At 40.0% G+C, this 24089-nt stretch overlaps 1 pseudogene; it reads left to right on the top strand.

Moving 5' to 3' along the window:
* Positions 1 to 4405: 4405 nt before the first annotated feature.
* Positions 4406 to 5210, top strand: LOC149231538 (uncharacterized; annotated as a pseudogene).
* The last annotated feature ends 18879 nt before the right edge of the window (positions 5211 to 24089 follow it).

The raw sequence follows: 24089 nt of genomic DNA, 5'->3' as shown, positions 1-24089 counted from the left end.
GGCACCTCTCTCTCTCCCTTCTACTTCTGAAAATATTTCTTCTTCAGTTGATGGCAGTGAGGATGAAAATCCTCCCCCACCTTCTCAGGATCCTCCTTCAGCTCCTCAGCTTCCAAAATGGGTTCGTTATACTCAAGATGAAACAGGTGCTCTTGTAGGTGATCCTACAGATCATCGACGTACACGTTCTCAGTTTGATAGAGCCTCTTCTTTACTGGCTCAAGCTTCAGCAAATTATGATCCTGACACCTTTGTAGAAGCTTCAGGCCATCCAGATTGGGACACAACTATGAATGAAGAATATCATTCTTTATTGGAAAATGATACATGGGATCTTGTTCCTCTTCCAAAGGGAAGAAAACTTGTTAGATGTAAATGGGTTTATAAAACCAAGTTTGTACCAGATGGAAAAGTTGATAAACATAAAGCTCATCTTGTTGTTAAGGGATTTCACAAGTTGAAGGCATTGACTATACTGAAACCTTCTCCCCTGTTGCCAAAATGAACTCTATCTGCCTCGTTCTTTCCCTTGCTGCCTCTTTCAAATGGGAAGTCCATCAGATGGATGTTAAATCTGCCTTCTTGCATGAAGAAATCTATATGGAACAACCTACTGGATTTATACAAATAGACTCCAGCCTTGTATGTTGGCTTAAGAAATCCCTTAATGGTCTCAAGAAATCCCCTTGGGCTTGGTATGCCAAAATGGATAGCTTTCTTTTAGATACTCGTTTTTCTAGGTGTCATTCTAACAATACTGTCTACACTAAGAAAGCGGGTAAGTCTCTTATCATTCCTGTTTTTTATGTTGATGATCTTATCCTTACTGGTAGTGATCCCAACCTTATAAACGATATGAAGTCCAACCTTAAAAAGAAGTTTGAAATCACAAACTTAGGACACTTGCATTATTTTCTTGGTCTTCAAGTCTTGCAATCCAAGGAAGGTATTTCCCTTTCCCAATCCAAGTATGCCTGTGATCTTCTACACCATTTTCACATGGAAGACTGTAAGCCAGCCCCTTCTCCCTTTCAGTCTAGAGCCAAACTTTCAGTCACTTGTACTTCCCCTGAAGTTGATGCTACCTTATACGGTCAACTTGTAGGAAAATTTTTGTATCTGACCCATACTCGTCTTGACCTTTCCTTTTCTGTTGGCCTTATTGCTCGGTTTATGCAAAACCCACATGAAAGTCATTGGAAAGTAGCTAAAAGAATACTTCGTTATGTTTGAGGTACAATTCTGTTTGGGATTCATTACAGTGCAGAAGCATCTCCTCTATTGGTTGGTTTCACTAATTTTGATTGGGTTGGCGACCCTGATGATCAGAAGTCTACTGCAGGTTATGTGTTCACTCTTGGTTCAGGACCTATTACATGGGCTTGCAAGAAACAAAGTGCCATTTCTCTTTCTTCAGCAGAAGCAAAGTATCGTGGTGTCATAGAAGCTAGTAAGGAAGCCCTATGGCTTCGTCAGATCCTATCAGAGTTTGGTTTTCAACAACAACATCTACCCTTTGGTGTGATAATTAAAGTGCCATTCAACTATGCAAAGATCCAGTCCAACATCAGTGCAACAAACACATTGAACTACACATGCAATTCATCGGAAAGCTCATTCATGACCATGTTCTTGAAGTGCAATATTGTTCAATCGATGATCAAGTTGTAGACATCTTTACAAAGGCTCTCACAGAGGCGAAGTTTACTAAACTTCGATTTATGGTTGGAGTCAGGAAGTTGTCACTAGGGGGGGATAGGCTCAAGATTGCGATGATGTCCTTCCATATTTTAAATAAGGTAAAACTAATAATGATTATATATATATATATATATATATATATATATATATATATATATATATTTAATATATTTGTTTGAGATTAAAATTTAAAAATATAGAAAAATTAAATACATTGATTAAGAAATAGTTACTAATGGTTGAGAAATATTAAACTCATTTTTATAAAAAAAATCTCATTTAAAAAAATTATTAAATATCTTTAAAATGTGTTTATTAATAATAGTTATTATCAACCCTGTAATTTGATGACTTATTTTTTGTTATAGAACAATTTTGTAAGAGTCGTTGAAAGAGTTTCTAGATAAGGGAAGGTTGACACTCACAAATTTGATTAGAACGTAAAATGAAGGGCATGAAAAATACAAAAACGTCATAAAATTTTCATTTGACATGCATAAGATATTTGAAATTCCAAGCCTGCTCGGTCGTAGTCTGTCCTACCAAGTCATGTCCCTATTAATTTTCTGTGAAAGTTGTGGTGACAGTGATTTAGACGATACATCATACATGTTAAATACGAGAGTACGCAATACAATATGAATTTGAATTTGAAAATGACAGTGGGAATTGTTACTACTTTTTTATTCAGTTGAAATTTTTAATTTAAGTGGGAGCGAATTTGGATGATTTGAAATTTTAAATTTAAGCGGAGAGAATTTGGATGATCCATAAGCAACTGGAAGAGTCCAAAATAAGTCGATCTTCATTCCTAGACATTTGGAGGGAAGCTGATGAATAAGCTGGTTTTGAGTCAATACAGGATCCATAAGTGAACTGGAAGAGTCCACAATAAGTCAATCTTCATTCCTAGTCATTTGCAGGGCAACTGAAGCATGGATCCTCCAGACATATTGCATCTACATTAGTTCATCAGATAAAATGGAGCCAACAAATTTCCCCAAGAGAAAAAGTTGTGGCATCATGCACAAAAGATTCCTCTTCTTAGGTAGAATAAGAGGCGAGCCAGATCCTTGACTGGTTTCCGAGCTTCCTAATTTCATAAACCTAACTCCCCCACTTTGAGTTTTCGATGCCAATGTAAGGCAGATAACTTGCACCTAATTTTTGGTTCTCTCATGTCTTTGGCTTGCTATTTTTGCTGCTACAATCTAGTCCTTGCTACATGGTGTTTAACCTCAAACCCTATTTCAATCACTGCAAATAACTGCAAGACGTTATGACCATTCAAACACGCTCGTGATCGATATTTTTATTACAGACCTCTTGAACCTTTTGGGAGATGCAACAAAAGTAAAAGAGCAATCCTCAACATCACAAATATTCATTATGTGTCACATTATGTTATTCCGCAAGAATGGATGACATTGCATTTTTTTCATTGTATTGTTGCGTGTTGCATAATGTGATTTTGGGTGATTGGAAATTTAACTTCAACCCTATGTAATTGTTGAACGATAAGAATATGTAAATAATATCTTACATTTTAATGACATTATTTTCAATGAAATTGACCCGAACTATTTTTTTTAAAAATTATTTTAATATATTTTTATGTTTATTGGTATTTTTATTTTGGAATATGGTTTTTGGAGTTTAATTTAATAATCAATAATTATTAGCATATATTTGAAGCATGAACAAAACAAGGAAGAGGAAGAGCCTAAATTTTGTTTATATGTAAATGTATTGAATATAAATTAAGAATTCATTTAAAACAAGTGTTGTAGGACTCCTAAGTGAGATTATTTTGAAAATAGTTATATCCTTTCTCTTTTTATTAAACCTATTAATTCAAAAAAATGTCATATAAACATGTATCTTATGAGTATGTATTATGTTTTCTTAGGCATGTAGCATTAGTAATCATAGCATAGTTTCTATCTCAATGAGATTGTCCTGGAAATGTGTAATCTGCTATAAACCATTGATTGGTTCATCAAGATTGTTCTTATATATGCATATGTAATAGAATATACACTCATACATTGTGGCATGTAGATTTGGGCAAATAGTACATGTTGATAAGGCAATATTTTGTACATGGTAGGGTTGCAATAAAAACGACAACATTGGACAAGTAGGGAAATAAAAAGTATTTCTAGATGTGCTTATTATGAAGCATTCGGTAATACATTACAAGTCTTTGAATAGTAAATTTTAGATGATTTTTTATAATAATATTTCCTAAGAATCCACGCTAAAACAATACAAGTCTTGAATGGTTTAAGACTATCACTTTCTATTAGTATTACTATATTATTTGAACCTTCACCACAAATGAAATATACTAGCTGGTAATTTCAATTGACCTAGATAACTTAGATTTTAGGAATAAAGATAATAGATCAATGCTCCAGTGATAACTTTTTCCACCTCTTAATGAAGTAATGCCATTGAACCATTTGTTTTGATACATGGAAATACAATTATACCAGGTAAATGCCAAAGGCTGAATGAGATAATTGGATTCATTAAGGTTTTATTTTTTTTCAAGCAACCGTTTAAATTTGTGATTAACAATTGCTTTATGTTTAATAATTAGTAGCAATTTCCCCAAAAGGTGCAAGGGAACGCTGATAGGATTTTTAAATTGAAAAAAATGTACTTATAAATTCATTATTTATACAATAAAATATATTTTCATGGCTTGAAATATCTGGCCAGTAGCAATGTTAATTTAACCTCGTTGGAGTTGGTAGGGTTGAGTCTAAGGTATTTTCCATCATTGACAAAGTTTAAGTCATTTAAAGGGCTATCCCTTATCCTCTCTGGGTGGAATTCAATAGAAGATTTCTATGGGATTCTTGATATGCCCATGCCATTAGAAGATTTGTGCTTGGTGGGTATTGGGGTTGGGTAAAAATATTTGGGATGGATTTGGCGGAATTGCCCAAAATTGTGGAAGTTGGAATTGTGTAGTTGTGAGGGATTTAGGGATTTTGATTCATCATCCTTTGTAAAAGTTGTCTTCTCTCCAAGAACTTCACTTGAGGAGGTGTATAACTACAACGAATGATGTCCTGATGTTTGATTCAAAACATTGTCAGACATTGAGGACCCTTATTTTTTATGATGGAGTGGATACAGAAGGACTCCATGTTGTCGTTCAGAAGTGCCAAAGACTAGAAGTTTTAGACCTAAGGTTGCCTCTTGATCTTAGCAATGAGAATTTGGTTGTTATAGCTAAGAACTACTAGTCACTTAAAAGCCTTTGTTTGCACAACTGCTGGCTGGCAATTGGAGTTGGTATAAAATTTCTTGGAGCAAACATGAGATTGTCTCTCGAGGAGTTGGTTTTAGTGAGATGTAACGTTGTTGTGCAAAATCCTGACATATTGAAAATACTTGGTCAACAACTCAAGTGGCTCAAGGAATTGGATCTTTATGATAATGATTGTCTGTGTGACAAAGAGTTGGGAGCCAAGGACATATCATCATGCTTGTAACCATATCAAAAGTAGGTTTGAAATCAACATTTCATCCAGGTTAGTAGCCATGATATCTGCAAGTTGAAGGTAAACACACACACACACGCACACACACACACACACACACAATAATTTACCAAAATAATTTAATCATTTGTGTGTGACCTTCTTTAGGTCCAGTGTTGAACCTAAGCTCTGATTCTAACTTTCTCTTTCATGGCTCATCCAGTCCAAGTATTGAACCACACTTTGATACCACTTTGTGATGCTCCCTCCCACCCTCTTGGAATTTCTTGGGTTATGGGAGGTGTTACTTCATAATTAACTTGACCTCCCTAGTCCATTATGAAGATGACAAGGTTATAAAAATTATCATTATTTAAAGCATATGGAATTAAATTATGATATTACCATTGTATCCAAATCATCAAGAGCTTTCTGACGATATAAATTTCATCAAAATCCATCACCTGGATCAAAAGTTATTCCCATTTGAAGTTTGACCAACTAGAAGTTCCATGCCAACAAGGTATCGCCATGTGGTACCCACATGTGACCCAAGTGGGCATGCCATGTCATCCCTGACAGTCCCACATCTCTCATGGTTCCTATGTGGCATCCAGATAGATGTGGTATAATCCTATTGATATTCACCACATGTACACGAGGTCGTGGGATCTACCACTCTGACCCCATCATGTTTTGTGCCTATGATTTGTTAGAAGTGATCCTCCTAATGACATTATCGTGATCGTGGGTATTTCCCACAACTTGTAGGCAAATAACCCGATGGCCTCCTCCCACACATACGTCATCCCATATGTGGTTCAATCCAACAACCCATAGAAAAAAGAGCTCGATGGGCTCCTCCCGTGCATACATCACCCTGACTACGTTCAATCCAACTACTCATAGGAAAAGAGCCTAGTAGCTCCTCCTGCACATATGTCATCCCGTCCATGGTTCAATCCAACTACCCGTAGGAAAAAGAGTTTAGTAGGCTTCTCTTGTGCATACATCATCCTAACCATGGTTCAATTCAATAACTCGTAGGGAAAAGAGCCCTGTGGGATCCTCCCATGCATATGTCATCCTAGCTGTATTTTAATCCAACTACCCACAAGAAAAAGAGCTGGTAGGCTTCTCTCACACATATGTCATTCCAGTCATGGTACAATCCAATGACCCGTAGGAAAAAGAGTCTGATGGACTCCTCTTGCACATACATCATCCCAACCATGGGTCCTTTCGAAAACTCCCCCTTTAAAATATACAGTGGGAGCCTAGGGCCGCAAAAACATATAACATATCAAACTAATTTTTTCCAGCAAATGAATACAAATTGGGTAACTACCAAAACTCCAATTCTCTAAACTTATGGCACTAGGGCCCGAGGTCAAGAGGTCGAAAATGGTGAGTGATTAACAACAACGAGGGTAGGTACCTCTAAACATTAAAATAAATTATTTTCTTCGACTAGAAAGGGGGAAGACTAGAACACTAATTCACACAACACTCATAGCTTAGCAAGGGAATACACCAGTTACTCAGACCATACCGGTCCACTTCTAAACTCATTCAAAGAGCCCTAATCAACAATTTACTAAGATCACACAAAATTGTAATTCATTCATAAAAATAATGTTAAATAACATGATCCAAACTGAGTAGGCATCTTCACACAGATTCACATTCCAATCATGAATAAAATCAGTGAAAAACATAATTTAGACATTCATTATATCCATATACACATAATATATCACACTATCCATGAACATAGATTTGAACGATAATGAAATCTACTTATTTGTGTGTTTAAGAAGGTTGGAAACTAAGGGAGGGACTTCAACTCTATTACCAACCATAGGCTAGCTACACTGTAACCACCCTTGAGACAGATTCATATTCTTAGGAGTTAATTGCTCAAGGGAATTTCAAACTGATATCAAGTCAACAAAACAAGGGAGGGAGTGCACTATCTAGGTGGTTTATCAACTACCTCATGTAGAAAGCACCACAATGACTTTTCTGACTCTCTAAAATGAATCACATGGATTTATCCAAGGCTCAATGAAGTTTTACTCAGTTCCATGAGAATAATCTTACTCTATGGGTGGTTTATCAACTCTAAGTGGTTCACCATATTTCTAGCAAGCACTAAGTGAATCAATGTCTCCACCGAGTCTTCATCTACCAATCTAACACCGACATACAACCACTGGCCACATTGAATTTATAGGATATGACGTCCAAATACAAGGCTTTGAATCAAAGCTAATCCTTCTCCCCATGTAGTGCTCCAACACTCCTCTTTCACTATCTTCTCTACATTCTCTTCTTACTATGCTTTCTCCTGCACGTTCCTTGTGTCGCTCTTGCCTCCTCTCATTCTACTTCTTTCTCTCTCCCCCCACACTTCTCTTTATCTCTTTCTTTTATTTTACACATTGGATTTTCTCCAAAAACATCCCATGAGAACATTGACTACATGGCCCTTGTTCTCCACTAAGGTGACCCATGCTCTCTTCAATGTATGCTGTGCAAACATTAAATTTGTCAGGGTGATAGAATTGAATGAAGTGGGTTTGGTTTTGATAATCACTTGGACAAGCAAATCCTCCTCCTCCTCATACCTCTGAATCCATATCCACTCCTCTAGCTCAACCATAATTTGCTGTTTTACATTTAATTTATTTTATGTGTGCACATAATGTCTCAGTCAACCATGACTTCCATGCTTCCATTACATAGTCACAATATTACATTACAAAAACAAGAGTAATGTGAGGGATGTTACATTTTAATAACAATATAATAATTCACTTGATAAAATATTAATGTATAGTCTGTTAATAGACGAAATGACCCTTTTCTGGACACTTTTTGGTCAATTTTTTCCAAAATACGACAGATATTTTTAATAACCATAAGTTTAAGTTGTTTAATTTGCATAGTTTGAGTGCCTTAGGGGTTTTTTAGGATAATGAATCCATTTATGCATTCAAAAGTTCATTTTAAATAACAAAAAATGACAATCTTTCTTGAAATTGTATTTCCATATTCTGGCCAACATTCGACTCAGGGATCATGAGACAAGACGTTTCATACTCAACTTTCAATATCCATGCCCAGTATTATTGAAAGAAATTAAGCCAATAAGGGAGTGGACCAATTTCTTATGGTGCGACGTTTAAATTGAACACACACAAATCAGGGAAAATAGGGAGTGCAATGACACGTCAATCATTACTGCAAGTAATTTTATTTAAACATTGTTGTCTGGGTTTGTTTCCTATGTTTATAAGCTTATAAATTTGACTGACATGTTTGCCAATTAATTAAATTATTTTAGGATGAGTTTTTTTCATTAAATTATTTTTATTTTTGATATTTATTCTTATTTATTGAATAATGCATTTTTCTTTCTTCCTTTCCATCCATAATGAATATAAAAACATTTTTTCCTTAACCTAAGTTGTTTGTGATGTTGAGGATTTCTTTTAGTTCAAGCTTGACTATAAAATATAGTTTAACATAATAAATCTATATGTTTGATTTTACTTCAAAAATATCAAATAGATTCAATCATGTTTATTTTACTGTCAAACTAATGATCACAATTATGATTTTATGTAATTTCAAGTTTTTTGCAAATCATGTAGAATCAGTTTTTGAAAAATTCTCGATAGCTTAGTCAATCTCATTGACTATAACTTATTTTGAAGAAAAAAGTCAATCTCAGCTTTCAATATGATGACTTTATGGAGGACCTTATAAATAATAAAACATGTTTTAGTCTACTTTTAAATAGAAAATTGGGGGATGCTAACATCTCAAGAAATAATAATTACATCGATAGATATGTCTATTTTGGAATTGGGCTTTAATTTAATTATCAATAATTATTAGATAGATGGTAGTGAGGAAGGCTCTTACCCTGTCACTGTAGATGTTTTTATGGATCTACTTCTAGTGTTCATAAAATGAACTTGTTTATTATCAAAAGAAATCACCAAAGTTTGTTGCTGCATATGGACTCTGTGATTTGGCCACCAAGGAGATGAAAAACATATTTCAAACAGAGGCCCTACTGAAACAAGAAGGTTCCTCCACGAGAAAGAGAGAGCCAAAGAAGATACCAGAATTTTCCTTGTCGGCCAAGCCTAATCCTACTCAAATGGTTCCTGATAAAAAGAGAAACACAAAGACATCTCATGGTGAATATAATATGGGTGGTCTAAAAGGTGTAAATCCAACCTTGGAACAATAATCTCCTTGTGTAATTCAACTTTCAAGTGCAGCAACCCCAACAAGGTGACAAACAAAAAGTTGTTGAAATTTTTGCATCTCCAATGATCCTGATCCAGGTGGATATTGGTGGCCACCTGCCAAGTCCACCTAGACCCCCACCATTGTCTTTCTCAGCATTTTTAGTTTCCTTAATTGTAGCACAACTTACTATTTTTAGCAGTTTTTCGGGTCCTGAACTTCCGGAGCCGTTTTGAGGCCCTAAACGACGTTTTTTGGGGAATCCGGGGGCAACATGGGTCCATGGAATGGATTGATGTTTCCCATTCCAACAATGATAGTGCTCGGATAGATCTTTCTAACGAGCTATTGTACGCGTCAAACGGAGATCATATGCCAAAGTTACGACCTCGGGAAGTTGATGTACCAATTTACCCCAAACGGGGCCCACATTTTTGGCGTTTCATCTCCAAGGGTTAGGTTTTGGAATGTGAAGGGTTTTTCCATTGTTTCTCAACAATAAATAGGCCTTCGAGCCTCATTGTAACACAGTTCAGAGGCATGTAGCCATCACATCTCTTCTCAGAGATAAGCTACCATCGCCCTAGCTGATTTATTTCCATTTCTGATTGTAAGCATATTTCAGTATTTTTCCATTAATGAAATGAAGTGTTATTTCCGCTGCATCTTTGGGTATATGGTTATCTCTGTGATTTGTTGCGTTCCTGTTTAAATCCGGATCAGTGGTATCAGAGCGGTCTGCTTTTTCTCGGTTTTTCTTTGCATGTCCCCAACAAGGTCGGGATATAAGGAGTTAGGGCTTGAACTGGTTGAACCTTTGCAAGACCAGCCTCGCAAATCCCGACGGCCTCCCATGGCGGACGAGAAGAAAGACGAGGGGGTAGGAGATCCCATCAAAATCTTGCTCGAAGAAGCCCTCGAGCGACAACGGAACGCGATGATGGACAGCTTCGCCCAGATCCTTTAGCGGCTACCGAGAAGCGGCGCATCGGCTTCCAGCAGCTACTCTGGAAACGCCACACCCTTTAAGGTACAAGTTAATTTTGAAATCCCCATATTCGAGGGTCAGATAGACGCAGATGCCGTAGATAAATGGTTAAATCTGCTAGAGGGTTATTTTTCTGTTCATGAATTTTCGAATCGGGAAAAGATTGTTTTTGCTCTTCTCAAAGCAGCCCCCCACGTCAAGGACTGGTGGGAAACCTACTGCGAGCAGAAGGATGAAAGTACTGGCTCACTATTTTCAGCCACACCCACCTGGGATTCGTTTCGGGATGCCATCAAGGAGCAATACTACCCTGTCGGAAGCTATGAGGATGAATACATAAAGTGGACCACGCTGCGGCAGGGAAGGGACCAAGACGTGCCGGAGTTCAAAAATCTTTTCCATACCCTTCGCACAAAGTTGGGTATCAAGGATTCGGAGCAACATTTGATACTCAAATACCGTGGCTGCCTGCACAAGTACATCCAGGAAGAAATACAATTCCTAAACATCCCCTCGCTCGGCGCAGCATACCGATATGCCGTCAAGGTCGAGCAAAAGTTTAAACAAAAGAAGCGAGACTTTGGATCTGCGAATCCAAAACAGGGGAAAGGTGCCCCTAAACCACAGAACAAAGGACAAAGCCAAGGCGGGACAGCCCAAGACAACCAGCCGAAGCTGCAAGCAAAGAACAGCACCGCGAAGCCGAGAAAGGACACTGGAAAATGGTGCGAGTTCCATAAGAGCTCCGCTCACAACACAAGTGAGTGTCGAGCCAAGCAGTCACTGGTGGCTGAGTTAAAGGTTTCAGAATCAGATGCATGTTCCGAATCTGAGTCAGAACCCGATAAGGGGTCTGAAAAAGGGAAGTAGATCATTGATGCGGATCCCAGTGCCACTGTTGCTACTGCAAAGATCCAGAAAAATGAACCCGAAGATCCAGAGGAGGAGGAGCGTCTCTTCCACTCCCAGATGTGGGTAAAGGGCTCCCCGATACAGTTCATTGTTGATAGCGGGAGTCAAAAGAACCTCATTTCGGCAGAGGTCGTGAAGCGGTTGGGCTTACCGACCACAGCACATCCACAACCATACACCATTGGGTGGCTTCACCAAGGACGAGATCTTCGCGTGAGCCGATAGTGTCGCCTTCCATACAACATCAAGCCCTTCACGGATGAGGTATTGTGTGACATTGCTCCCCTTGAAGTTTGTGATGTATTACTAGGACAACCATACTTGTGGAAGTGACATGCTGTGTATGAATCAAGGCCCCGTGCTGATATTATTACATTGGGAAATAAGTTGTTCAGGATACTAGAGGTAGCGCCACCTGCCGCCCTCTCTTTGATTACTGTGAAACAACGCAGTAAGATCATTTCCAAAACCAGGAAATTTGTTTTCCTGATGATACACCCTCAAGGAAAGAAGAAGACAGTGGCCGCGGCCTCCAAACGGGGTCCCTCTGCACGACAACTACAATGGACAAGGTTGTGGAGGAGTACGAGGACATCTTCACCTCCCCGGCATGGGTTCCTCTGCACTGTCAAGTCAAGCACTCCATCGATCTGACCCCAGGTGCGCCGCTACCCAATGGACCAATTTATCGGCGCTCCGTTCTGGAGAACGATGAAATCAAGAGGCAGATTCAGGAGCTCCTGCAGAAAGGTCACATCCGTCCGAGTTCATCGCCCTGTGGGAGCTCGATCGTGTTTGTACAGAAGAAGGATGGGACGTGGAGACTCTGTATTGACTATCGGGCGCTGAACAAGATCACTGTCTATAATAGGTACCCGATCCCGCGGATTGACGACCTCCTAGACCAAATAAAGGGGGCGAAATATTTCAGCAAGATCGATCTGAAGTCAGGATATCACCAGGTACTGATCGAACCCTCCGATGTGTGGAAGACTGCCTTCAAATCCAAGGAGGGCCTCTTCGAATGGTTGGTCATGCCGTTCGGATTGAAAAATGCTCCTGCAACCTTTATGAGGCTAATGGATGACATCTTGCGGCCATTCACCAACTCCTTTGTAGTAGTATACTTGGATGACATTCTGATCTTCAGCCAGAGTTGGGAAGAGCACCTCCACCACATCCGACAAGTTCTCCAAACACTGCGGCAACACAAGCTGTGTGCCAATTTGGAGAAATGCACTTTTGGCATGACCCAGGTTCAGTATTTGGGATACATCATTGATGAACAGGGGGTGCATGTCGATCCAGCCAAGATCCAAGTCATTCGGGATTGGCCCTCTCCAACCACTCTAACAGAGCTCCGCAGCTTTCTAGGTCTTGCCAACTTCTACCGCAGGTTTGTGTTGGGGTTTTCTCATATTTCTTGGCCCTTGAGTCAAGTCACCAAGGGCGGGGCGAAAGCAAAATTCTTTTGGTCTGAATCTCAACAGAAGGCATTCGGGGAGTTGAAGGATTGCCTCTGCAAGGCACCAGTGCTCGCGTTACCAGATTTACAACAACCATTTGAGGTCGAGACAGATGCCTCTGACTATGCTATTGGGGCAGTCCTTACTCAACATGGACATCCAGTGGCATATCACAGTGAAACACTGTCAGACACAGTCCGGAAGTACCCCACTTATGATAAAGAGATGTATTCCATTGTACAGGCCTGCCGACAATGGAAGCATTACATTTTGGGGAAGGAAACGGTCATCCACACAGACCATCGACCTCTGCAGTTCATACAGACCCAAGGGAAATTGCAGAATGATCGCCATCAGAAGTGGTCTACATACCTGCAACAGTTTCACTTGAACATCAAGTATAAAAAGGGCAGCACCAATAATGTTGCAGATTGCCTCAGTCGACCACCGATCATGGCGCTAACCACCGTGCTCAACTCTTGTGGGCACGAGACTTCTGATTGGCCACTTCTCTACAAAAGCGACCCAGAATTCAGCCACACATACCAGACACACTTGGAGGGTCGGCATGTTGCAGATTTTCACCTCCAGGATTCCTTATTATGCCACCTCGGTCACCTTTGTGTTCCTTCAAGCGAGCGTGCCAAGATGATTTGGGAAGCACACTGCAGTCGGGCTGCTGGGCATTTCGGGGTCGAGAAAACAGTGGAAGTACTGCAAAATTATTTCTATTGGCCGAATCTTCGACAGGATGTTGGGAAGTACATCCGATCATGTACTGCCTGTGCCATTGCCAAACCGGCCATTAAGAAGCACGGCCTCTATACCCCGTTGCCTACCCCTAGTTGACCGTGGGAATCCATCTCCATGGATTACATGTCAGGCCTTCCTTCCACTAAGCAGGGCAATGACTGTGTTTTTGTGGTCGTCGATAGGTTCTCGAAGATGGCCATTATGATGGCCTGCAAGAAGAATATCACAACAGAAGCCACTGCTAAACTCTTCTTTGAACGAGTGTGGGTGCACTTTGGGATCCCACAGTCTATCATCTCAGATCGGGACAGTCGGTTTCTCAGCACATTTTGGTCCAGTCTCTGGTCAATGCTGGACACCAAACTCACGAAGTCCATAGCCTTCCATCCTCAAACTGATGGCCAGACAGAGGTTGTCAGTAGGATGATTGTGCACGTTCTGCGCATGTATAACTCCAAGCATCCACGCACATGGGACGAGAGCCTCCCCTATGTTCAGCACAACTACAACCGAGCTCTTCACAGCTCCACTGGTCATAGCCCTTTTCAGGTGGGTTTGGGATTCCAGCCACTATGCCCCATTGATGTGGCCATGCCACTTGCAGCTACTCACATGAATTCAGCTCATGTCCAGTCCGAAACAGATAAGGCCACCAGCTTCATTGAGCGCATCCAACATATTCGCCAGCAGGTCCATGACATTCTTGAGAAATCAAATGCCAAGTACAAGTAGCGACATGATCAACATCGGGTGCCACACAAGTTTCAGGTGGGCGACAAAGTCTGGTTGCATTTGCAAAAGGAACGCCTTACTGGAGCCTATCGGAAATTGAGACCACTCCGATATGGTCCTTACACCATTACTAAGGCTATGGGAGACAATGCATTTGAGCTCAACATTCCCCCATTCCTTGGCCTGCACCCAGTGTTCAATGTGGACCGCCTTCGGCCATACTTTCCACCATTGCTAGACACATCCGACATTGCAGAACAACTCAAACCCACAGAATCAAATCTAGATTGCATGGAACAAGCTGCAACTGATCGGATCATGGACACACAGATCAAGAACACTCGCCAACAGAATATCCAACTGTATCGAGTTGTCAAAGCAGGCCAACTCCTTCAGCAGGGCAAGTGGCTCACCAGAGAACAAGTTCAGCAGAAGTTTCCTCATCTCATGGAGGAGCTCAACGCAATGGGGACCATTGCTTCCTAAGGGGGGAGGAATGATCTAGGTGGATATTGGTGGCCACCTGCCAAGTCCACCTGGACCCCCACCATTGTCTTTCTCAGCATTTTCAGTTTCCTTAATTGTAGCACAACTTACTATTTTTAGCAGTTTTTCGGGTCCTGAACTTCCGGAGCCGTTTTGAGGCCCTAAATGACGTTTTTTGGGGAATCCGGGGGCAACATGGGTCCATGGAATGGACCGATGTTGCCTGTTCCAACAATGATAGTGCTCGGATAGATCTTTCTAACGAGCTATTGTACGCGTCAAACGGAGATCATATGCCAAAGTTACGACCCCGAGAAGTTGATGTACCAATTTACCCCAAACGGGGCCCACATTTTTGGCGTTTCATCTCCAAGGGTTAGGTTTTGGAATGTGAAGGGTTTTTCCATTGTTTCTCAACAATAAATAGGCCTTCGAGCCTAATTGTAACACAGTTCAGAGGCATGTAGCCATCACATCTCTTCTCAGAGATAAGCTACCATCGCCCTAGCTGATTTATTTCCATTTCTGATTGTAAGCATATTTCAGTATTTTTCCATTAATGAAATGAAGTGTTATTTCCGCTGCATATTTGGGTATATGGTTATCTCTGTGATTTGTTGTGTTCCTGTTTAAATCTGGATCAGATCCAGGGGATAAAAAATATGTTCAAAAATAAAAGTGCTCAAAATATCCCGAACCTAGTGCCAAATCATAGATCTTGTTGTTATTATTCAAACAACGCTTGAATCACCTCAATCTGACATCGTATGAGGAAGTTATCACGTTCTGAAGTTTTTGGCAACAATAAAAAAGTCAACTTACAGGGTACTGACGTAAATTATAGATTATATTTTTAAATTAAGCACATTTGATATTTTTATACATTTGATAAATACATTACACAAAGAATTGTTCATGTACCAGTCAATGCTTTGCAATTTTGAATTTTTCATAATATATTATTTCTAGTTCTAAGTTAGCTATAAATAATTTCCTACAAACATTTAAAATACAAAACAAAAATAAAAAGATTAACCATCTTAATTATCACTATAATAATTTCAAATGGATAAACATAAGCTGATAATAATAATAATAATAATAATGCAATAACCAATTGATTATTGATTTAATTGAGTGTCATGTTCCTATCCTTGCAATGAGAGCACGAAAAAACAGAGGAATTCTCTAGTAATCCACTAATTTATTTGTGATTACTGTTCAAAACTGTAAGTTCAGTTTAAATTCAGACTCCCTAGAAATACACACTGATTACTCTACAGCTGGCGTTTAGTACAATCGAATTTAAGCTTTGAAAGGGCTTGGGTTGAATTACACTTGAATTTTTGTGTTTATTAGTGAAAAATATATTTTCAGTTTATTTTCATACTTCTTGAAAATACATTGAGTATTCTATAGTTGGAGATTATTACACTTGAATTCATTTTTGACAAGCATGTGCCACTACCATTTGCATGTTGTGACATACACATGCCACTATGGAAGGGTTTTTTGTGTTTTACACCTTCAACAAATGGTAAACAAATGTAAACGAATATAGGGGAGATGGCCAAATGGAAAAACATGAACCCTACTGTTGCCATGAAAATGACAACATGGAAGAGACCCTGGTTTCAGGCACAAGGGGCCAACAAGGCTCCCATGTAGTCTAGGACAATGCCAACATTTTCACCTTACCCAAAGGGGCAAGGAGTCTCACCCAAGGCGTGCTGCGATCGAAGTTAGATGGGGCTGAAGGGGGTATCAAGGAAGTTGTAAATAACAAACATCAATAGCTCATAACACCCAACCCTTTGCACTTTCAAAGCATGTTATGCTACTCATATCATCATAGGAAACTACCCGACTAATGATCATTCATTTAAAATTTTAAATAACCCACAAGAAACAAAGAAATGCAATATCGATCCCAAACTTCTTCTTTCATTAACTGAAATATAAGAGAGTGCATAACATATTACAAATGGATCGAAGCTTATTCATAAAATACATGAAGAGCACAACTATCAAGAATGGTCATAGCCAGAGCAGAGAACAATCTTTGCCTTCCTGCAACTGAGCAGGCTCACTGGATCCTGTCCTCACTTGTTTGTTTCATCACCAACCTCTTCCTTGTGCTATCGTCTTCCTTTTATCCTTTTCTATGGATTCCCACTGCTAGTTCTGCTTGGCTGACTCTACCCTTGGCTGCCTTCTATCTTCCCTTGCTCGACTTCTCCTATTCTCTTCCACCACCTTGCCACAACTGCCGCTCACTCTTAGTTCCCTCCCCTTTCCTTGGCTATCAGTGCCGTAACCCCAACCGTTGTCCCCACCACTTGTTCTTGGCCTTCCTTCCTGCAAAAACCCAAAATTCAAAATGAAGATGTTATGAAACCAGCTCACAAAAAGATAGAAAAGAGAGATCCACACCTTAGAATTTAGCCTCTTCGAGGGGGCAACCTCCTTTACATTACATAAATGAACAATTCTTCGATGATACAAATGAAAAGACCTCCTTTCTATATATAGGAGTCTAAGGGGTCATAATATTATCAGAGCCGACATAACAATAATAATGTAAGGGCACAATAATAACAATAGTGGGCTTCTATGGGGCACAATAGTAACAACATGGGCACTACATGGGTACATCAATATAATAAGAAGGTTGTACTAATAACAATAAGGGGTTACACTAGTAGTATAGGGGCCTAATATGTCCCTCTCCTTCAAAAAGCGTTGTCCTCAACAATTGAGTAGTTCTTGATGCTTCTGTATAAAATTCTTGTCCTCCCATGTGGAATCTTCAATGGGTAAGTTCTTCCACTTGATGAGATACTCTGAAATTGATCGATTTCGTAGCTGTCTGGTTCTTGTTTTTGTGACTGCTCTAGGTTCCAATATGATTTTTCCTTTCTCTTGAATTTCTGGCAATATTGTTTGAATTGGGATCTTTTGCAACTTTTGAATATGTGGCCATACTTATTCATCCTTCTTCCATTCATCCCTTGCTTCATTTATCCAATCTGGTTGGATAATAGAAATACCACAAAACAATGCTTCCACATCCTCATCCTTGAAGAGTCTTCCCATCCGGTAAGGTCGCCATTTTTTAAGTGCATGTAGTATTGCCAACATTTCCTTCTCATAAATAGCTTGCTTGAGATGTAGGAGTAAAAATACCCAATCACCTACATCAAAACATTTTTCACTATGATGTTGATCTACCTGTTGTTTCGTTTGATTTTGCACCGAAGTGGCGTTATCCTTTAAAAGTTGGAGAACTTGTTGTTGATGCTCGATGTGATCTTTCACTACTTGAAACTTTTTCTTCTTGATATGTCCTATCTCTAGAGTTTGAGGAGTGGTAATTTCTTCCAATCCTTTACAAGATATGGTCGGATTCATTTCTTGATGCTCAATGTGATCTTTCACTTCTTGAACATTTTTCTTCTTGATATGTCCTTCTATCTTGATAGTTTGAGGAGTGGTAATTTCGACCAATGAATTACAAGATATGGTTGGATTCATTTCTTCTTTCTCGATGTGATATTTCACTTCTTGCACCTTTTTCTTCTTGATATGTCCTTCTATCTTGAGATTTTGAGGAGTGGTAATTCTTGCCAATGCTTTACAAGATATGGTCTGGTTCATTTCTTCTTTCTCTGGGGTTGGGTCCTGGCGTATATCCTCTTCTTTTGATGTTTCTTGATCCTTTTCTTCCTCCTCTTCATACTCTATGTAAAATAATTTCTTCTTAGTACACTTATGACCTTTAGTGCATTTGTTATCACAATTGTAACAAAGCCCTTTTTCTCTTTTTTCTTCCAATTGTTGTGGTGTAACCCTTGTAGGTTATGGAAGGCTAGGAGAAACAACACTTCCATATTTATAGTTGTGAGGGGTAGACTTCCTTGTTGCCATAATTTTACTTTCCATTATGTAACAAAGCCCTTTTACTATTTCCAATTGTTGTGGTGTTGCTCTAAAGAAGGTGTTGCTCTTTGTATCCTCACATTGTGCTATCATTTCCTCCATGCAAATTGACCACGTAACAAGTTGTTTACGAGAACAAAGCCCTTCATACCATAAAAATTGATCCGGTTCTAAATATGAAGATGAAATACATACCTTTTGTAACAGTGGTACACCATGTAGAGCAAAATATTGCTCCATTTGAAGTATCCAATTTACCGGATCCTTGCGATCAAACTTCCTCAGCTTGCTTTTTCTTGATTTTAGGAGCTCGATCTTTAAATGTCTGTAACTCTGTACTTTCGGATCTTTAAGTTCTAAAATTGTAAACTATAGTAGCCTCTGTGTCCTCTTTCCAACGCCACTAGTCTGACCTGAATTGGATTCTCCAAGAAAGAGTTATGCGAAATCTCCCACAGTGACTTGATTATAGACTAGTTCAGTAGAGCGAACTTGTACAGCCTGCCACGATTCACTGTTTCGACCTTTGGATCTGAAAAATGTATACAAGAAACTACAGTCCATCCTCTTTTTTTACCTTCTTACAAAATTTCAATCCAATCGACAGAGAGAAAGTTATGACTATTTTCCCCAAGTCACCTGTTTGGAATGTAATTCAGGAGTCTTCAAAAAGATCAACTTCCTCAGATCATATCTCCGCAAATATAGCGCGAAAAGATTTGAAATTCGGACTTGAGGTTTAGCGCGATTTCTTCTCAAATGGGTTTTTTTCAACTTCTGAAACGTCGCAGAAAAAAAGTTATAGAGAAAATTCCACGATGACCTGTTTGGAGCAGCAAAACCCTAGAATCCAAAGCTCTGATACCAAATGTTATGAAACCAGCTCACAAAAAGATAGAAAAGAGAGATCCACGCCTTAGAATTTAGCCTCTTTGAGGGGGCAACCTCCTTTACATTACATAAATGAACAATTCTTCGATGATACAAATGAAAAGACCTCCTTTCTATCTATAGGAGTCTAAGGGGTCATAACATAATCAGAGCTGAGATAACAATAATAATGTAAGGGCACAATAATAACAATAGTGGGCTTCTATGGGGCACAATAGTAACAATATGGGCACTACATGGGTACATCAATATAATAAGAAGGTTTTACTAATAACAATAAGGGGTTACACTAGTACTATAGGGGCCTAACAGAAGACCTCAACAGGCCTCGACCACAGTTCTTTGACTTGTCCCCGAGTCACTCTATCTCAAGTGCTGTCGACTCTGTTGTTGTTCCTGGCGGTGCCTTTGTCGTTATTTCTTGCTGCTGTGCTGGTTCTTCTTCTTGCGGGGCTGGTGCTTTTTTTTCTAGCTGTGTTGGTCCAGCTTTGTTCGATGATTCTTCTGCTACAATTTGGCCTTCTTTTCAAATTAAGGCCCCAACTTAGGTACTACGACAATTGTCTCCTGGTGGAAGTGGGTATAGTCATCCAATGTAGTCTGCTAGGCACCTGTGATGGTTTCAACCTTCTGGAGAAATTCGGCTGCTATGTTGGAGTTTGTTGATTGGGCCCTATGTTCTGTAGGGTGCTCCATTGTTCTTCTACCTCATCGCATACTTCCCGCAGAGTAATAACATGCCTACAGACTGGTGGCCTAAGATCACAATTTTTCTTCTAAAGTCTTGGCCGATTCCTCCTCAATTTGTTGCACCCTAGCCTTGAGGGAGGCAATCTCTTCAGCAATCTACTTTAGTTGGCCCTTGTCCCTACAGTTCTTGTTGTCAGCGAGGCGTTGTTGGAGTTTTTGGCGAAGTGGATACACTGGCTAGTTTTTGAGGGCCAAGCTGCTTGACCAATCGTGGACTTGCTCCATTAGCACATATCCCTCTGTTAGGGCATGAGTGAGTGAAGCTTTTAGTGTGGTGACAATGTTGAGTTTCTGCTCGATCTCCGCGATGTAGCTAGTAGACAGATCGGGTAATTTTGATCTTGCAACATCAAAACTCTTCTTCAACTCCTTGGTGGTAGCCACAAGGTCTATGCATGTTGTTTGAATGTGGTCACAACAGTCGACTAGTGTGCACACATAAAAATCCTTGGGAGCTTCAATGACTAAATTAGACACAGTTGGCCAAAGGGCTCGCAATTTTGATGTCACCTGCTCGACCTGTGATTGCAGCTCTTGATTGGTATGTCGGAGCTGATCTCGCTCCACCGTGATAGTGACAAGTTGTTGCTTCTACTACTCGTGCTCGATAACAAGTTCATTTTGGATCTTTTCAACCCTCTGTGCTTCCTGTTGGATGAACCCGAACAACTGTGCAGAAGACCAGTGCTAAAGGTTTTGAGACTGCATTGTGGATGGGTCTGGGAAACCTCTTTGTAGGGGTTGGTCACTAGCAATATATTTTTTGGAGTGGCCTTGGGGGGAGGTTGTAGGTTGCGTGGTTTCAACAAACTAAGGAGTGGGAGGGATAATGATCGGGTCTGGAACAACTGGGAAATTTATCAGAAATGAGGCCTCAAATGGTTCGATCTTGGTGGAGTGTGGTTGTGAGGCGAGTGACTCCTTGCCCTGGAGTGAACCCGACCCTAGAAATAGGGATATCATGGATGTTTGGATGGTTGTATGGTCTTCATCCCTAGTGAGTGACATGGTGGATTGGACAACTAAATCAAATTCCATTTCTTCGCTGGGTATGTAGGTGGATGGTGTCGGACAGGGTCGTGGAGGTAGAATATATATAAGGAGATGGATCACGCGACCTAGGTGAAACAATAGAGGTGGATGGTGGGGTTTCTTCGACGATTTGGGAGGCCGATGCTGACCGGAGTCCATCGCAGGTGAGGCAAACAACATGCATGACAGGCACGTTCTTTTGCTTCTTGGCTGTAGATACCTTGGTACCTTTGAGTTTCCTGGGCTTGGGGATTGTTGGATTTGACTGTGAATGAGGGCTGTGAGGGGGGATAGCCACAACTAGGGGAGTAGTAATGATTGGATTGAACAAAGTAAACCCTTGAAAAACAACAGGTTAGGGAGTCATACTCGATGAACTCCTGAAGTTGGCAAGGGTCTGCTTAAGGGAACTCATTTGTTTCTGCATTTGACAGACCATCAAATGCAAGTCCTCCTCCACCCCCCTCTTCTTACTGCTCCTAACCACATCTCCTATTAGAGGTTGTGGTTGCGGTTTCATGCCCCCGTACAAATATTTGTATTATCCCTCTTTGATTTCACAGGCAACCCCTGGCCACAACCTGACCTTCGTCTGGAATGCCCATTTTTCTATCGTAAACTTCTATGGCCTCATTTGAAAAGTTTTTGGGTGGGCACATTGTGGTCTGAAGTAAGTTTGGCCATGCGTTACCCTGAACCAAATGTCATGTGAGTATGCATCAAGCAACCCCTTGGGAACCCTTTCTTCTATCCTTATGATCTCTAGCATCTTCTCGTACCATCCGCTAAAGGCTGCCTCATTGATTTCCTTGCTGCTTGGGTCCCCAGATGTTCTCCATGACGTGTATATGAGAGCCAGTGGTTGGTCACTTGTGATCCTTACCAGGTACCATTTCCACATTGCCAAGGTCATGATCAAGTATCCAAACATAAAATTATTGCTCTGTCTATAGACATCCTCTCATGCCTCAAATAATTCGTTTAACAGGAACACATAAAAATTGAGCAAAGACCCTTCAAAAAAATGTTCCACAACTGAGATTGTGTCCAAAGTACACTCATTTCTAGAGAAATTCCATCACCTTCCTAGCGATGATATAGCAGGTGAATTTGATATGTTCCTTGTCGATTAAATCTATCTTTGTTCCCATGCTGCCTCGTATGGTGTTGTACTTGTTGTAGTAGTATTTGTCTGCTTCTTTCTTTGCTCTCTTCGCACTTGTTTGAAACACCATCGAGACTGCATTGCCTGTTGCTGATAATACGGTGAGGCGCTGAATGTCATCTACATGGATGGGATATTTGCTGTCTAACCAAAGTGAACTGTCATGCATTCTAATTATTAGAAGTTGGGTGCTTTGCATCACAGTTAGAGAAGTTCTGAAGACTAGTAGACTCTGTAGATTTATCAATGTCGACCGCTGAAGTCCCCAGAATGTTACCTTGGCTTTTGTCACCTTGGTGCCATCATCCTTAGAAAATTCTTCCATGTACACCTTCTGATTAACATTGGGAACTGGAAGCAATCAGAGAGGTCGTTGTCTACCAATGTCGACTTGTTGTATTTCCCATACAACATTTCTAAAAAAACAGCTCACTCATCCAATTTATCGTCAGGAACTGATATGATTGACTCTGTCATTCTGTAGTGTCGTTGATAAACAACAGTCACATGAGGATGATAATGAATGCTGGGGAAACGTTGATGAGATTCGAACCGGGACTTGAGAAATTCTACCACTTGAGTTAGAAATTCTTAAACTTTCAGCATACACATGCAAATTAAGTAGACTAACTTTGACACGACGCTTCTGACTAGACTCACTAACTAATTACTATGGCAACTTTCCCTATGTAGACTTGATTGTGTTAATCCATCACCGACTGATATGTACTTGACTTGGATGACGTATCACAGAAAAAAGTACAAAGTGGAGAAAATGGGTAATAATGCGACCATAATGGCGAACGTTTATTGGTTAATTCTTTCCATAATAGGAAAATATTATACAGAAATTTACTTGACAGGGGTATTATTGCCTAATTATTACAAAAAAAATTATGAGTACGATGGTTAAGACTTGTGAAACATGTGACTGACTTCCCTGACCACAGTTGGTTATGGTGTGGTGGCATAGGTGCTGCAACTGAACTAACACGTAAGTTTTATTGTATTGGAAGTAAATAAATAAACAGACTGACTGCCTGACTAACTTATTCCTGCTGACTCTAAACCTACCTATGGGCCCTTTTCAAAGACCACATCAATTAGAAAATTGGGTGTTGGGTTGGTGGAAATGCTTCAGGTGTGCGCCATTCACCCATCTTGGTATCAATATTTCGTCTAGTTGCAAGAGCTTAACTGCTATGGAATCCCTGATTTCCGTGACTGAAAAACCCTAACCAATCTGCAACTTGCTTGGGAACTTCTGGAACTTGCAGTCATAAAATAAAAATTTCCCTTCGACTATGATATATTTTTTCTTAATGTTCCTATCGTGCCATGCCTTCTGTTTTCTTTTCTCAACGAATTGGTGGAATTCAACTAGAAATCTGGCTTCATCTAATTATTTTAAATCCTCCAAGCACTTCTATAGAGATGCATCGTCTGTTATCTTTGTAGCTTGAGCAATGAAGATGCTCAGTACTGCAAATTCAACCGATACCATGACTTCC

This window comes from Pinus tabuliformis, chromosome J (assembly GCF_031772625.1).
Source record: "Pinus tabuliformis cultivar Carrire ecotype Pingquan chromosome J, CPIR1, whole genome shotgun sequence".
In the NCBI taxonomy this organism is placed as follows: Eukaryota; Viridiplantae; Streptophyta; class Pinopsida; order Pinales; family Pinaceae; genus Pinus; species Pinus tabuliformis.
Note: the sequence above shows the minus strand (reverse complement) of the source record. Positions and strands in the feature narration are given on the sequence as shown.